Source organism: Miniopterus schreibersii (genome assembly GCF_964146895.1).
Source record: "Miniopterus schreibersii genome assembly, chromosome: 1".
Classification (NCBI taxonomy): Eukaryota; Metazoa; Chordata; class Mammalia; order Chiroptera; family Miniopteridae; genus Miniopterus; species Miniopterus schreibersii.
The window spans coordinates 106267880-106284980 of record NC_138101.1 but is presented as its reverse complement, the minus strand read 5'-3'; the positions used below and the strand labels follow the sequence as shown (position 1 = coordinate 106284980).

Below are 17101 nucleotides of genomic sequence, written 5' to 3'. Positions count from 1 at the left end.
GTCTTATTCTTGCAGAGTCCTCCTATGAGCTGCTCTCCCTTCCCCCTCAGGACTGTGCCCTGGGGGGGTGTCTGGGGCCTCAGTGAGCGGGACCCACCCCTTTCCTGTTGGGGGCAATGCTCTTGGCTGCAGGAGAGGCCGGCCGGCTCCGCCCCTCCCTGCTCAGCTCTGGTTGGCTGGTCGCACGAGGCCCGCCCCTCAGACCGTCTACTGTGCAGACCCCAATGGCAGCCTCCACTGGTCTGTCCGCGCAGTACACGCTGGGAAGGTGGGAACCAGTTCCGCAATCAAACTCGCAAAAGCACAAAGCAACACACGGGCAGAGTCCGCCCTGCAAGGTCCCGCCTCCCTTGCTCCAAGGCACCCAGTGGGAGGGGACCCAGTCAGCTCCACGCAGCTCCCCACACCGCTGGTCTGAACAAAGCTGGAGCGGCTTCACGCGACACCACGGTGCCCCTCAGGGCCGGTCACAGATCCCAGCCTCTTTGCACCCAGGAGCTCAGGGCGGGAGGACACCCTCAGGGCTGGTCACAGATCCCAGCCTCTCGGCACCAGGAGCTCAGGGAGGGAGGGCCCCTCCCCTCCCCCGCACCCCGCAGATTCAGTGCTTTCTGGGGCTCAGCACAGTGCCCCACAGGGAGGAAGAGGGTCCCCGTGTGCGGGTGCTCAGCGCAGTCCTCTGGTCCCTCACCACTTGAGTGCCACAGGCCTTGGGACAGCCTTCCCTATGGTTGGCATCCCGAGCACCAGAAGTCCGGTCGCAGCCGCCCCTAGACGCTCTGTTTCCTAGGAAGGTGCCATCTCCTCCCGGACTCACCACTCCCCTGGGTCCCTCTGCCCTGTGCGTGGGGCGCTCCTTCCCCTCTCTGCTCCGGGTGTGGGATCCCCGCTTTTGGATGCCGTCCGCGGGGCTTTGCAGCCTCCAAGCCTTCAGGCTCGGAGCCCAGCACAGGCTTCAGGGGGACTCCCCCTTCCTACGGCCCCGTCTCTTACCAGACTCCGTGATGTTTCTTCAGTGCTCCCCACTCACACTTCGTCCACTCAGGTATGTTTCTCTGTTTTTTTTCATGCTGGTTACGTAGGATTTTAGGAGGAAATCAAGTCCGTGGCTGGAGTGGGGGCGCTGCTGCTTCTCACAGGGCCATCTTCCCTCTCTCCCCTCTGCATAATTTCTAGGTTCCTATTTTTTATATCACTATTTTTTTCTCCATCTGGTTGGCTCTGTTTCCTATGATCAGTAGTTCATGTCTAATCTCCTTAATCACATGCTTTATTTCCAGGATTTCTGATTGGTTCTTCTTAAAAGTTTCAATCTCTTTGGTAAAGTAATCATTTTGTTAATTAATTTGCTTCCCGAGTGCATTGAATTGCCTGCTTGTATTTTATCATCTCATTGGGTATTTTCTGAACTGCAATCTTGATATCTCTGTCATTTATATCACATATTTTCATGTGTTCCAGTATTTTTCTGGAGATTTTTCATTTTCTTTCTGAGCTGCCTCGCTACTGTGGTTATTCATGGTATTTGCTGGTCTCCTCTGTCTAGGCATCTAGGTATTATTGGCTCTTCTCTAACAGCTTTCTCTGAAAGAGGTCTTTCTACTATTTTCCAGTAGATGGTGCTGGATCCCAAGGTTTTTGCCTCTGTGTCCTCCTTCAGCTGACTACTGAAGCTGCCATCAGATACTACTACATCTGGGCTGCTTGCTGCTTGGGGTTGGGGCTTGTTTTCCCCTCACCCTAAAGTGACTCCAGACTTCCACAGAGTCCCCGCTCACATGCTCCACCTGGGGATCAGTCACAGAGGGAAACAGTGATTCTGCTGCAGTAGCTCTCAGTTTACAGATACTGTGCTTCTCACTCCCAACACCAAGGGTGACAGGAAGCAAGTTTGGGGAGTCCAAGGGGCAGCAGGGCTCTGTGGCTCCTTTTCTTTTCTTTCTTTCTTTTTTCTTCTTCCAACTGATTTGTTTTGTTTTGTTCAATTTTGTTTAAAATATTACAGATGTCCCTTTTTCTCCCCAATGACCCATTCCACCCCATCCCATCCCCCTCCCCAGTCCCTCTCCACACCATTGTTCGTGTCCTTGGGTTGTGCATATATGCATATAAATTCTTTGGTTACTCTCTCTCCCTCCACCCACCTGCCCTCCTCCATCCCTCTGACATTCATCAGTCTGATCTATGCTTCCATGTCATTGAATCTATTCTGTTCATCAGTTTATTAAGTTCTTTAGATTCCACATATAAGTGAGATCATGTGATGTTTGTCTTTCTCTGCCTGGCTTATTTCGCTTAGCATAACATTCTCTAGGTCCATCCATATTGTCCCAAAGGGTACGAGATCCTTCTTCTTTACAGCTGCATAGTATTCCATGGTGTAAATGTCCCACAGCTTTTTTATCCACTCATCTACTGATGGGCGCTTGGGCTGTTTCCAGATCTTAGCTATTGTAAATTGGGCTGCTATGAACATAGGGGTGCATATATTCTTTCTGATTAGTGTTTCAGGATTCTTAGGATATATTCCTAGAAGTGGGATCACTGGGTCAAAAGGCAGCTCCATTTTTAATTTTTTGAGGAACCTCCATACTGTTTTCCATAGTGGCTGCACCAGTCTGCATTCCCACCAGCAGTGTACTAGGGTTCCCTTTTCTCCACACCCTCGCCAGCACGTGTCTTTTGTTGATTTGTTGATGGCAGCCATTCTGACAGGTGGGAAGTGATACCTCATTGTGGTTTTAATTTGCATCTCTCTGATGATTAGCGAAGTCGAGCATTTTCTCATGTGTCTCTTGGCCATCTGTATGTCCTCTTTGGAGAAGTGTCTATTCAGGTCCTTTGCCCATTTTTTAATTGGTTTGTTTGTCTTCCTCTTGCTGAAGAGTATGAGTTCTTTGTACACTTTTGAAATTAGTGTGGCTCCATTTCTTTTAAATACTGACTGCCCAACAGTGGACACGCACAACAAAACCCCTGTGCTGTGTCCTTGCCCTAGTCTCTCAGCTGGCTCAGCCTCTGTTCACACCATTTTTCCTGCTGGAGTGCCCACTTGAGATTCTTTGTTCCTCCCCACTGAAGGAAGCACCTGCTATCACTGGCTTCCTTCCCTCTCTGGGCCAAGCCATGAGCTCCTGGCTGCAGGTCTGTGTCTGTGACCTGAAAGGTTAATGTGGTGTTATGTGGGCAGTCTAAATATTCATCTCAGCCAGGTAAATAAAGAAAAATAAAATTTATTAAAAGGGGATGGGGATATCCAAAGGGAAAGGCTACACAGCACTGAGCCAAAGGGTACTGGGTCCATGATGTCAGCAAAAATACACTTGGTTCAGTGAAACAAGAAAGAGCACAGAAGAAGCAACAGGGAACCTAGGCTGGGCTGCTTTGGCTCACTGAGAAGTCAGAGAGAGAGAAGGGGGCCTTAGAGACACGTTCAGGGAGCAAGTCCAGAATGAGCTACTGCTGTCCATTGCTCCCTTGGTTGCAAGTCTCATGGGGTCCCCTCGGAAGGATGGAGATGGTGCTGGTATCACCATCTCCACTGGGTCCTTTGTCCTGAGTATATTTATCTCTTTCTTGCAGGCGGAATCTTAGGGGAGATCTCTGAATATTCACTAGCTTTCCAGGTGTGTTCTTTCAGGGTCGTGGTCTCCACTGATTGGTCAGTGCCAGGAGGTCATTAGTCAATGTATCTGGTCCTGAGGCAGCCACGGCACCACTTGTCTGGTTTTGGTACTTATCTGGGTATGGAGCTGAAGTACAACTGAGGCCTAGATGTTATCAGGGGTTCTAAACTGCATGACTAGCAATATGCTAGGGGAGGATAGATTACCCTGGGGACAAAGTTCTTATTTTCCCAGTTTTACCCCTTGCAAGGCATCTTCTGGGGCTTTCTGCTCTGGTGAGTCTCTGTGCCCATGTTTCTGTACCTGGGTTTCTGTACCTGGCCCATCTAACATGGCCATCTGAGCTTTCCTCCTTTCTCACCTCCCCATTTGTTCCCGTTTGCCCGCCTTTAGATGCTTCAATGTGCAGGTCTGTCAGGCATGCCTATATATTGAGTAGGGAATCCTTTGTTGAGTTATTGTTGATCAACTTGTTAAAGTTTCAGAGGGAGAGGATAAGGGGATCTCTCACACCATCATTCCTCTGATGTCATTCTAAAATATTTTATTTTATCAAGTATTATCCAACCAGTAGTATCAACTTCATTCACTTTCAAGATATAACCATTGTCAGTTCTGTGCACTTTGATAAGAAATAGAAGCTCAATATCCTGACTTGCCTTATCACACAGCAGTTTAATGGCTTAGATGTTGTAGAGTTAACTGTGATTTTTTTAAGCTTAAGGGTGAAATTAAAATTTCTGAACAATAAAAAAAGTCTTCAACCACTATTATCAAACAATGAATGGCTTTGGGAATGAGATTTTGCAGCAGATTTGATAATGTTTCTTAGAATTTGACCTGAAAATCAAGGCAAAATAGTACTTCTACGGGAAACTCATACTATGTTAAGTCATTTTGACAACATTGTTTGAATTACAAATAATAATCAATTTGCTTTATACACCTTTTGTGCCATCAAAAGTTAAAGCAAGAAGCAAGATATCCATGCATATACAAATTTGGGACAGATATATTTTGCAAGCTGAACTATAGTTTCAGCAGTGGTTTTCAGTCCTTGTTTCAAGTGCAAAAGAAACTTCCATATATAAAAATGTATCTAACTATGCAATTAAGGAATTTCTACCTAACTTTCAATTGGAAGTCATTAATCTGCAATGTAATAGCATGCTAAAGGGCAAATATTAAGAGAAACATCTAGAAGAATTCTGTAAATGCCTTCTATACAATGAATATGTTTATTAAAATCATATGCCTGTGGACTGAGAGCAATACTGTGTGAAAACATGTTTCAAAGACAAGTCCGTAAAGTCACATTACAATCTGCATTAACAGGTAAAATCTGCAATCATTTTATTTATGTAAAATGCTATCTCAAAAAAAGAATTACAGCCCAGCCAGGCGTGGCTCCGCGGTTGAGCATTGACCTAGGATCCAGGAGATCGCCGTTCGATTCCTGGTCAGGGCACATGCCTGGGTTGCAGGCTCGATCCCCAGTCAGGGGCGTGCAGGAGGCAGCCGATCAATTACTCTTTCATCACTGATGTTTCTGTCTCTTTCTCTCTCTCCCTTCCTCTCTGAAATCAATAAAGATATATTTTTTTAAAAAAAGAATTACAGTCTTTTCAGTAGTAGACCTATATTATAATAAATTGTTTTCAATTAATGTTATACCTTGAATTTCAGCAATAAAACAATTTGTGGATAGTTGTTTTCTCTCATATATATTTTTTTCTGTTTTATTCATGTAATATCTTTAATTGTGCCTCTTGGCCTGCAGAAAGCCTAAAATGCTTATCACCTGGTTCTTATGTTAACAAGTTTGTGCGGGTGGTGCTATTCAAAGTGCAGCAGCATCTGGGAATGTCCTGACAATACAAATTATTGACCCACCTACTGAATCAGAATTTCTGAGGGTGGCTCAGTAATATTTCCCCCCAATAATTTCTCCAGGTGATTCTTACACAAGCTGAAGTTTGAGAACCGCTGCTCTTTTTTTTTTTTTTTTTAATATCTTTATTAATTTCAGAGAGAGGAAGGAAGAGGGAGAGATAGAAACATCAATGATGAGAGAATCATCATTGATCAGCTGCCTCCTGCACGCCCCCGACTGGGGATCGAGCCCACAACCCAGGCATGTGCCCTGACCGGGAATTGAACTTCGATCTCCTGGATCCTAAGTTGATGATGCTCAACCGCTAAGCCACACCCGGCTGGGCAAGAACCGCTGCTCTTAAACAGGATTTTAGAGACTGAGTTTCATCTCCTTGGAAAAATTATTTAATCCTCTGAGTCAATAAAATGGGGATAGTGTCACCCATTTCAAAGAATTGTTGACAGGATTAAAATTAAAATTTAAAAATATGAAAAAAGCAGTAAATCTAAGTATAACTGATATAAATAATTCTTTTTTAAAAAATATATTTTCATTGATTTCAGAGAGAGGAAAGGAGAGAGAGAGAGATAGAAACATCAATGATGAGAGAGTCATTGATCGGCTGCAGCCCGCAACCCGGGCATGTGCCCTGACCGGGAATCGAACCCCAATCGCCTGGATCCTAGGTCGACGCTCAACCGCTCAGCCACGCCCGCCTGGGCTAAATAATTCTTAATGAATGGTAATTATACCAGCCCATGAGATATGATTAAATTTTCAGAAACTTTGTGAGGGAGTTATTAAAATAGCCATTATTGAAAATTTAATTATATAAACTTAATATTAAATGTTATATTAAAACTTAAAATAAGAGGTAATACTACAAACTCATCATGAGTTACATTTTACTATTATCTGTGCTCATGAGGTTATGTCTAAATGATATTCTATATAATGATATTCTATATAATGGTATTCTATATAATGGCATGCTACATCTCATCTCTTCCCTACTATGCATTCACAGGAAATCAATAGCCACCACAAATCTGAGCTTTTTGGAGAAGGGCTTTGGGTTAAATATTAACCAGCACACCTCTGGTTATAATTATTAAAAAGTGCACAATAAATTTAGTTTTGAACTCACTGAGTTTGAATTACTATGCATGTAAAGATGTCTAATAATCTACCAGGTACAAAGATAGAACCCATATATATTTAGGCACTAATAGTATGTAAATAGTAGTTGAAATAAAAAACATGGACAAAATTGAGCAAAAGCAATCTTTAGATTAAAGGGTAGATATTGAGAACATATGGAAAAAATTCATTTTGTGAACAAAGTCAGAAGGACTTGGGAGTTTATAAGTACAGCCAACAATGGCTAGCAGCTCCATTTAACTACTTCCACATACCACTATCCTAGTTCTCAGTTTTAACTTCTAGAATGCTTCTAGCAACAAAAGTTATATAAATAGATGCAGTGAGAGAATTATATTAGTCTGCAATTTGAATCCAACATCCATATCTTGGTCAGCATAGGTAATGGTATTTCAGTCCATCTATTTATTTATTATTTATTTATTTATTTATTTATTTATTTATTTATTTATTTATTTTTTAAATATATTTTTATTGATTTCAGAGAGAGGAAAGGAGAGGGAGAGAGATAGAAACATCAATGACAAGAGAGTCATTGATTGGCTGCAGCCCGCAACCCAGGCATGTTCCCTGACAGGGCATCGAACCCCGATCGCCTGGATCCCAGGTCAACGCTCAACCGCTGAGCCACGCCCGGCCGGGCTCAGTCCATCTATTTAAACAAAGCTGACAAGTTGGTTCAAACCCTGAAGTTGCTACCTCAAGTCCATATCACCCTTTGAATACTAAAGAAAAATGAATGATATTGGGATGATAACAACATATTAAAGACATCAATGATACTGAGTATATTTCAAAGTTTAGTTTCAAAGAATCATAGAACCAAAATAGAGTTTAAAACCTATTCTGATATCTTCATTTATTATTGCTTTTCTCTCCACAAGAAAGAGCTATTTGCCAAGTTAAATGTCTAGGAAAATATTTTAAAATAAATTTTTTTTCCTTATAGTTATCCAAACACTTGGTTATCTGAAATTAACATGGAGTTCCCAAAGGAGTGGATTTTCCTTATCCCAACATGAGTGGGTATTAAAAATTTAGGTAATTCTTATGGCTATTGTGGTAATTCTTATGGTAATCCTTATAACTCCAGAATTACCAAGTTCAAATTCAGGTGATCTGGAATCTCTGGAGAGAGTGATCACAATATTTCTCCAAAGGCACCTCAAAGTTCCAACATTCCACTGTGAAAGTTAAAACTCTATGGTTCTCAAAGTGAATTAAGGTTGTTATCTCTTTCCAAATTGGGGACTTCAGAATAGGGCTCTTCCAAGGATAGTGAATTTAGCCTTTCTCCCATATGAAGAAAAGGGCATATATAAAGTAGATATAATGCTAACATAAGAAAAATTATTGGCCCGGCCGGGCGTGGCTCAGCGGTTGAGCGTCGACCTGGGATCCAGGCGATCGGGGTTCGATTCCCAGTCAGGACACATGCCCGGGTTGCGGGCTCGATCAGTGACTTTCTCATCATTGATGTTTCTGTCTCTCTCTCTCCTTCTCCTTTCCTCTCTCTGAAATCAATAAAGATATATTTTAAAAAGAAAAAAAAGAGAAAAATGATTGAACTAGTCAATCTATCATCTACACTCTTTTAACTTTACTGATTACCAGCTTACCAAATATTTTATCACTCTACTTTGACTTGCAAAGTGTAATAAAAGTGTTATTTTTTTACTATTTATCCATTCTTGGACTTAAAAATATAAGGAAATAACTGGCCAGTGTGGTTTAGTGGATGAGCATGGACACAGGAATCAAGAGGTCATGGTTTAGTTCCCGGTCAGAGCAAGGAATAGAGCATGACTATACACAGTAAACTCTGTTTTCACTTACTCTGTATCATCACTTAGCCTTTACAACCAACCTCCATATTTAACACACCTCTTAAAGCTGCTTTTATATATATATATATATATATATATATATATATATATATATATATATATATATATATATATATACTGGTTAATATACTAACCAAACCATATCAACTTGAAGCTTTTTCTCAGTTTTTATCACTCTGACTATTTTGAAGCAACCAACTTTTTACCATTCACTTTCTTGAAACCAAATATAGGCCAATTCTAGTCTTTCACTCCTACCTACTTCTGTCTTTTTCAGTGTCAAATGCTTGCACCCCTTCTTCTTAACTACGGCGCATTCCTCAAGATGCTTACCTTGGACAAATTGTCTTCTTTTTCTTTGTTGACTCTCATCCTCCCACCTAACTTCAAATATCATAGCAGGATATTTGTGGATAACTTCTTGATCTCTAGCTGGAATCCCCTCTTGAGAGTTAAAACAATAGTCTGTTAAATAATTTGTAACTAGTCTCAGTCGGTCAACAAATTTTTATAGCACAGCTGCTGTGTGCCAGACATGAGTGTTAGACATGTATTCAAAATCTAATATGAAAGTCCCTGTCATCAAGGAGCAGATAATCTGAATGGCAGACCAAAAAGTCCAACTCAAAAGATCCAAAATTGACTATTCATGTTTCCTCTTCCAATGGATTCTATATTAATAGACTGCACATTCTTATTACTGCCAAGGTGATAATGTGTGACTCCTTTCTCAATTCCATATTTAATTGGTTACCAAGTAAGTCCTGTTCTTTATCTGCAATGTTCTATTCCCATTGCCTGAGCTTAGTTCACGCCATTAAGCATTTTCACCCAAACTGCAACAACCACCTTCTGAAGCATTCTCTAATTTCTCATCTAATTCATCCTGCACTCAACTGGCAGGTTAATTTTCCTAAGCCACAGGTGTGACCCATCATTTCACTACACAAAAATGTTTACTAGTCCTTCAAAAGGCAAGTCAAATGCAAAAAGTCCTTCAGTTTGGCATTTACAGTTTTCCACTATCTGGGCATTATCTATTAATACTTCTTCATCTCTGCCATCCACTATTTCCTTATCTTTTGCTCCAACCAAATATGGCTACTTAATCATATCTGGAAATTCCTTGAATATTCCCTCGCCCTCTATTTTCATTTATGTCATTTCTCTCCTCTCACCCCCAACGTGATTAACAGTATCCACTCATTTGCACCTTTCAAAAGCTTACCCAACCTTTGGTTCAAATAACATCATTTTTCTAAAAATCTCCCCTCCATCCCAACTCTATAGTATATGTAAAGGCTATTTTTTGTCACTTGTACCTTATCTCCGCCGGAGCTGCCTGCCTGGTGTAGGCCGCCGAGATGCCAGGGCTCCCCCGCCGCCGTCCTCCGCGGCACATGGCACGCGGCTGACATTCAACAAACAGTAAATACATGTTGAACTTATAATAAAATATATACATATAATAATAGCATGGTCCATAAAGTTATACAGGAAGTTTCCTTCACTTTCTTATGGAGAAAAATCACTGCTATGAGAATATCTTTTTAAAAAGTCACCTTATTTATTTTTTTGTAAAGACAGATTAAAAAGAGATTTCCCCGCTCGCGTCCATGAGCACGCCGTCCACTCCTACATATGCATGAGCAGTTGTTTTGTTTTGTTTAATCCTCACCCGAGGATGTTTTTCCGTCGCTTTCCAGAGCGCGGAAGGGGTACGCGGCCGCCGCGCCCGCCCGCCCCCGAGGGGGCGCCGCCCGGGCGCGCGCTCTGGCCGCTGAGCTAACCGGGCGGCTGCGCGCGGAGCCTGAAACCCTCCCTGGCCGAGAACCGAAAGCTGCTTCCCGGGCTTCAGTCTGACGGCGCGGCAGGTGCCGCCGGCCGAGCGCGCTGCGGAGCAGACGGCGGGCGGCCGGGCGCGGACACAGCCCAGCTTTTTTTTAGAGAGGAGCAGGCATCACATAATCATCCTTCTCGGTCTCACTTCCTCCACACCTCCACGACATCTGTCAACCCAAATGTTTGTTTAGGGCCCATACTTCCAGGTTCACAAGTTAAAAATAATAAATAGGCTTTTTTTTTTTTAATTTTATTTTTGTTTAAAATATTACAGCTGTCCCTTTTTCTCCCCAGTGACCCGTTCCACCCCGTCCCTCCCCCTCCCCAGCCCCTCTCCCCGCCATTGTCCGTGTCCTTGGGTTGGGCATAGATGCACATAAATTCTTTGGTTACTCTCTCCCCCTCCACCCCCCCGCCCTCCTCCTTCCCTCTGACATTCGTCAGTCTCATCTATGCTTCCATGTCACTGAATCTATTCTGTTCATCAGTTTATTAAGTTGTTTAGGCTTCTTTTTCCCGAGGAAACGCCACACGGCGGATGACACTGGCGCCGCGGGCGGCCGGGCTCCGGGGCCCTGGGCCGGAGGACGCGGCTTCCAGGGAGGGCCTGGCCCGTCGGGGTCCGGGCGGGGGCGGGGGCGGGGCTGGGGCCGAGGACAAGGAGTGGGTCCCTGTTACCAAGTTGGGCCGCCTGGTCAGGAACATGAAGATCAAGTCCCCGGAGGAGACCTATCTCTTCTCCCTCCCACCAAGGACTCTGAGGCCACTGACTTTTTCCTGGGGCAGCCCTCAAGGATGAGTTTTGAAGATTATGCCCGTGCAAAAGCAGACAGGGCTGGCCAGAGGACCCGGTTCAAGGCATTTGTCGCCACTGGGGACTACAATGGACATGTTGGTCTGGGTGTTGGGTGTTCAAAGGAGATAGCCACTGCCATCGTGGGGCCATCATCCTGGCCAAGCTCTCTATTGTCCCTGTGCGGCAAGGCTACTGGGGGAATGAGGTTGGCCAGCCCCACTGCGTCCCTTGCAGGGTGACTGGCCGCTGTGGCTCTGTATTCGTGGCCTCATCCCCGCCCCCAGGGGCACTGGCATGGTCTCAGCCCCTGAGCCCAAGAAGCTGCTGCTGATGGCTGGTATGGATGACTGCTATACCCCTGCCAGGGGCTGCACTGCTACCCTGGGCAACTTCGCCAAGGCCACCTTTGATGCCATATCGAAGACCTACAGCTATCTCACCCCAGATCCCTGGAAAGAGACTGTTTTCACCAAGTCTCGCTATCAGGAATTCACTGACCATCTTGTAAAAACCCACACCAGAGTTTCTGTGCAAAGGACCCAGGTTCCAGTGGTGGCCACCACATAATTTCATACCAGAAAAATAAAGTGAATTAAGCCTGAAAAAAAAATAGATAGGTTTCAAGTTAAACAGCTAATTCACCAAATACCTACTATGTAGAAAGCACTGTTGGGGACACAAAAATTAACAAGACATAATTTTCATCTTCTGGCACTCATGATTAAATGTACAACACATACCTAAACAGCTCCATTATAAAGCAGATTATGTAATTGCTCAAAAGCTTCTAACAAACCCACTGGTGTGGCTGAGTGGTTGAGTGTTGACCCATGAACCAGGAGGTCAGGGTTCAATTCCTGGTCAGGGCACGTGCCCGGTTTGTGGGCTCATCCCCAGTAGGGGCTGTGCAGGTGACAGCTGATCAATGACTCTCTCTCATCACTGACGTTTCTATCTCTCCCTCCCTCTTCCTTCCTCTCTCTGAAATCAATAAGATTTTTTTTTTAAAGAAAGCTTCTATCAAGGTAACAACAGAATTCTATAAAGAAAGAGATGAATTTAATCAAAGAGTTATCTGAGAAGCTTAAAATGAGAGATGGGTTTCTATTTGGCCTTTTAAAAATCAAGCATTACCATTCAAGATTTTCAATATTAGTTATTTTTGAGTAAACAATTTCATTTATCTTAAGTATTTTATTCGCTAGTATTGCAACAGAATTGGACTTTTCCCATTGAAAAGGTACTGGTTCTACATGGGAGGGTGGGAAGAGATCAACCAAAGAATATATATGCACATATGCATAGCCCATGGACATGGACAATAATGTGGTGAAGGCCTAGGAGAGGCAGGGGCTGGGTGGAGGGAGGCAAAGGGCCTGGGAAATGAGGGACATCTGTAATAGAGTCAACAATTAAAAAAAATAACAGTTGCAAAGAAAGTGAAGGCTTTATATAAAGAAAACCATGAAATTTTATCAAGAGACATAAATGACCTAAAAAGATGTAGAAACCAATCATGTTCCTGAATGAAACACCTAAATACTGTAAAACTGTCAATGCTTTACAAAGTCATTTATAGATTTAACAAGCTCCAGTCAAAATCTCAGTAAGTTTTATTGGAACTTGGAAAATCTAAAGCTCATCTGAAAAAAAAATCTACTAGTGGGAACAGTCAAGATATTTTTTTGCAATAATTTCTCATATTAAAATATTTTTAAAAGCAAAACCATTTTTTTAGTTGAAAGGATTTTTTTTTTTTTAAGCTCACCTTGAAACACATGGAAATGTATTTTTCTAGATAAAACTTGTAGCCTATAATTGAGAAGGAAATTTCTGTATGTTCATGGGAAAGACACAATGTGTCTATATTAATATTTACTTAAAATTATTCTCCCAGAGAAAGGCTAGGTACATATAAATGGGCCACCCAATTTTTACAGAAATTTGCTCAGCATACCAATAGCACATTAAAAGGGGAAATATTGAACTGAAAATAAAATTCAGGGCCCTAGATTCATTCATTCATGCAACACTGACTTCTTCCAGGTATATGGCCAAAGGTCTGAATAAGACCTTGAAGCATTTGTTTTTCAAGTAAACTCCATCGACACCATTTCTAGATTTAGATACTTCTGTTACCGTCATAACTAGTTATTAACATTAATAATATGAAGAAAGCAAAGGGAAGGCCAGACATTATAAACATGGTTATCTGGGCAGCTTCACCAGGAAGCTACAGTTTCATACTCCCCAAGGAACCACCAGTCTATTTTCTGCAAATCACTGGGGAAGGGGTCCAACAAAGGGGAGATGGACACCTGGGCAGTGAAGTCGGGATGATGTAGGAAGGTGCTTGCCTGTCAGTCTAACCTGGGAGCAAAGATCATGGGCTAGGAGGGTGGACCCCAATGCAAGCCCATGACAGTTTGGGAATACATAATTCCCAGAGGATTCTTTCTCTCTTGTTCCTCTTGCTTCGCCCCAGCTTCCTTGCACTTGCTTGTGCTCTTTCCACAGCTGCATGGTCATGGGCCACACAGACTTCATATGCAATGGACTGCAGCTGGGAACACAATCCTAGCTCTGCTGAAGATGAAATGGGACTTTTTCCTTGGTGGGATGGAGGGAGATGGGACCTTGGAAACTCAGGGGTTTAATTCCACAGAAATAAAACTTTTCACAGTACCTTATCCTCCCATGGGGGCTTCCAGAAGTTCTTATTCCAGTGGCACCCCAAGAAGCCCACTTCCACCAGCAACAGGTGGGGACACGGAGGACACCACACTGATAACACTTCCTTGAAGACTCTGAGCTGCCATGACCTAAGGCTGGATATGCTGAACACTGTAGGACAGATGAAAGGACCACACTCATTTCAGCTTCAAACAACTTGCACAGAGAGGGGTGGAAAAAATCGGAATTGACCTATGCCAATGGAGTACATTTTAAAAAGAGGAAATTATGATATGACAGGAGTGAAAGCAAACTGGGGAACATGTAGGAGGAAGTATGAAGGGGACATCTGTAATGTTTTGAACAATAAAAATAAAAATAAACAAAAATTTAAAATGAAAAACATAAAGAAGTATGGTATTCCAAATTGCTACTATTTTTTTTTTAAACTTCCAGCTTTTAGTTACATTACAGAATTCATCAGACAGTTGAAATTACTGAGCTTAACAGTTAGTTAAGCAACAAACTAGGGGGAAAAATTAGGGTAAATTACATGTAGTTTTACAAAACATATTTTCATTTAAATATTTCATTAAAACCAATCTCTTGAGATTAACTATATAAAGGAGGTAAAACCAGGTTACGCAGATTTAGGCAGTGGAAGCTGGGAATGCACAACTGATATAAGTTTGGTAACATGCTACACGGTGCAGTTTCCTGCTACAGTAGACAAGGGGAAGAAACCCAGTAAGTGGGTTGAGCACAGGAATATTTGCTCACTAATTCAACAGCTAGCAGCTTTATTCATCCTTCCTGACGTTTCTCGGGACCTCTGACAATTCATCCTTTCTTCCAATGAGGCCGTCCGCTATCTCCCCCAAAATAATTTCCGTGCAAGTGGTAAACTCACCCTCACAAACTACTGCTCATTCTTCCGTGACCCCAAGATGGGGAAAGGTCGCCCTGCCAGGGAAGTTATGTAAAGTGGTCTTTCTCAAGGTCCAGCCAGCGCTTGCAGCTCCACAGACACTGCAGAAAGGAAGCCAGAGGCCTCCAGAGAACAGCGGATGAGGCAGAGGATGCGAGCCCTTGAGGCAGGCTCCGTGGTGAACCCGATACCTCTCCATCAGGAGGATGGAGAAAGCGAGGAACCCTCTGCCCTGTCTGGTAATCATAAGCGTGACCGCTTGAGGTCTTTCCAAGGGGCTCAGGGGCTCAAGACCCCCTTCTCACTGCCCCAAGAAGACACTGGGGCTTGAGAGCTGGATCCCTCTAGGGCAGAGGCAGGGACGGTAGAGGTAGTGACCAGGTTAACGCAGGGGTTGTCAGATGGGGTGGATACCTCCACTGAGGCAGGAGCCTCAAGAGGCAGCGGCCAGAATGATCAGGGTTGGTGTCCCTAGGGAGACAGCAGTGTACCAGAGGAGCTCCCCATCTGCCTGCCAGCTCCAGTCCAGTCCAGGGGCTGTGTCCAGCCAAGGAGACAGGAGATCTGCAATGCCTTCCCCTGCCCTGGGGCCTGGGAGGGTTGGGCTGGGGGCTCCCCTTTGAGGGTGGGGACTGAGGGAGCTGCTAGGGACATGCCTGGATAACAGAGAACAGTCAGAAGCAGAGCCCAGTGCCCACAGGCTAGAGTAACTCTATAGCTTTCCTCATACCCACACTTGCTGAGGGACTGCCCAGCTGAGGGACCCCAGGCCTCAGGGGCATCAGAATGGGCCGGAAGGCTGCCCCATGGGCTAGAAGCACCATTCGTCTTACTGGGGGATGGTGGGATCAGAAGAGGCACATTCAAGTGAGGTCAGAATTGGGCCCTGCTCCATTCCCCTGAGGGGGTTGAGGAAACCCAGCCCATTCACCTCAACCCCTCTGAGAACCAACCAGGACAGGAAGCACCTGGAGGTTATCAAGGGTGTTGATAATCACCCCCAGATGTCTTCTCACTCACCTCTTTCCAGGCCTAACTCCTGGCAGCAAAGCTAGCTAGTTTGGCCTCTCAGCCTTTTGTACTGGGCCAGGGTACCAAGAGGGGCAGCCAGGAGGAAGAGCCTCACTCAAGCTGGAGCCTTGAGCACCACCCTCCTGTTATTAACTCAGGGCAAGAGACCCATATGTTACCTAGCAAGGCTACCTGAGGCAGAGAGCAAGCCCAGACAGGGCAGGTCTGGGTTAGGCAATAGAGGTGGAGCAGAGCCAGGTGCAGACGTTTTGGTTCCTGGCCCCCCCAGCTGGCCCAGAACCCTAAGGTCAGGACTGGCTTGGGTCTTGACATAGTCCCTGACTTAATGGACCATCAGCAAGTTCCTGGACCTCTGTTTCCCCATCTGTAACCTACTGGGAATGGTCTATGTTGCTCAAAATAGGATCCCCAAACACCTCAGAATTACTAAGGCAGTTTGATTAAAACCCAGATTCCTGGGCTCTGCCTAAGCCAGGTCTTGATGGGGCCGTGAACACCATTTTCCAGGTAATTTTGTTCGAGAAGTCCTGCTTGGATGCAGCCCTGCCCAGGAGCCCTGGAAGATTACAGGGGGAACTGTGGGGCTAGAGCCACATTCAATCAAGGCTGTGTGGGCTCCATTCACTTACTTGAGGGGTGGGGGCACCAGCACACCTAAGTCGCCCCACACATACCTTTCTTGCCCCCAGCTCTTAGACATCAGCACTCTAACCAAAGAATGGAACGTGCTTTGTGAAAACTGAGGGGTGGTGCCACTGCCTCCCTCACACAGGAGTCCTGGGCAGCTCTGTTCCTGCCCAGTCACCTTAGGCTGGAGCTCCCGAAGCCACTGTCATAGTTCTTCCCATACAGAGCCCTCAGGTCAGGGCTAAGTCTGTCCCCTCAGACTGGGGCTCCCAGGACAGAGTTGTACCATGGGGAGCAGCCACCTCTTCCCAACATATCCAGCTCTACATAACTTTCACCCAGTCTCTGCACCATTATGGTCCTCTAGGACACAAGTGAATAGATGGACTCAGGTGCTGAGCAGCCCTGCCTATGCCAAGGCCTCAGACTTGCCCTGTATCCATGGTAACATTAGCAAGATGTATGCTAGGGAGCAGGGCTCAATAGGTGTGCAAGGAAGGGTGGAGGAAGGGAAGGAAAAAAGCTTAGAAACAGTCAAATCCAGCAGCGCCCTGGCAGTGAGGTGGGTGAGGCTGTCCTTGGTCTGGGGATTGAGCAGTTCCACCTGTCACAATCCTCTTTCCTCCTACATAAGTAACCTCAGTTCTCTCTACACTTGAGTTTTCTGTAGCCATGGACCACACCCCCTATTCT

The 17101-nt window shown here is 44.6% G+C and overlaps 1 pseudogene across 1 annotated transcript; it reads left to right on the top strand.

Annotated features, from left to right (window-relative positions):
• Window positions 1-224: 224 nt before the first annotated feature.
• On the top strand, window positions 225-11740 carry LOC308568677 (small ribosomal subunit protein uS5 pseudogene; annotated as a pseudogene). The gene is made up of 2 exons: window positions 225-268; window positions 10874-11740. The product of its transcript is annotated as a small ribosomal subunit protein uS5 pseudogene (transcript).
• The last annotated feature ends 5361 nt before the right edge of the window (window positions 11741-17101 follow it).